This window comes from Macrobrachium nipponense, chromosome 18 (genome assembly GCF_015104395.2).
Source record: "Macrobrachium nipponense isolate FS-2020 chromosome 18, ASM1510439v2, whole genome shotgun sequence".
Taxonomy (NCBI): domain Eukaryota; kingdom Metazoa; phylum Arthropoda; class Malacostraca; order Decapoda; family Palaemonidae; genus Macrobrachium; species Macrobrachium nipponense.
The window spans coordinates 83,262,926-83,263,480 of NC_087211.1; positions in this window are offsets into that span (position 1 = coordinate 83,262,926).

Sequence of the window (555 nt, forward strand, 5' to 3'; positions counted from 1 at the left end):
TTTATTTTAAGTCGTTGTGTTATTTTTTCATTGGCCCTAAAGCTTCCTACCTCAAGATTTTCCATTCTGTAACTTTGTATCACTTTCGCGTCCATAGACAAGATAATATCCTTATATTGCCTAGTGTATTTTGTGTAATTTTTCATATAACATTCTTAGGATTGTGGCGATATTTTGACAAATATTACCACGTATAATGTTTCTTTTGCTAAATAAATGTTTTTTCGGTCCCCCCAAACACTCCCTGTAGCAATATTATCCATTCTACAGTGCTATTTTGAAACGTAATATTTTGAAACGTAATACCTAGCGTGTCTAGTTAATTTGCCATAATTTACCATCATAAATTTCTTAAATCCATGTCTTAATTTATCGTATATTGACTATTGCAGTTTATTTTCAGTCATTTGTTTTTCATTACCTTTAACACCTCTACTTTAAAGTTTTCCAATCTATATTGCTATTTTGAAATTTAATACCTAGTATTTCTAGTTTTTTTTATTTATATGGATTTTTGGCATTATGCCAAGCACTGGGGCAACTAAGGCCATTCAG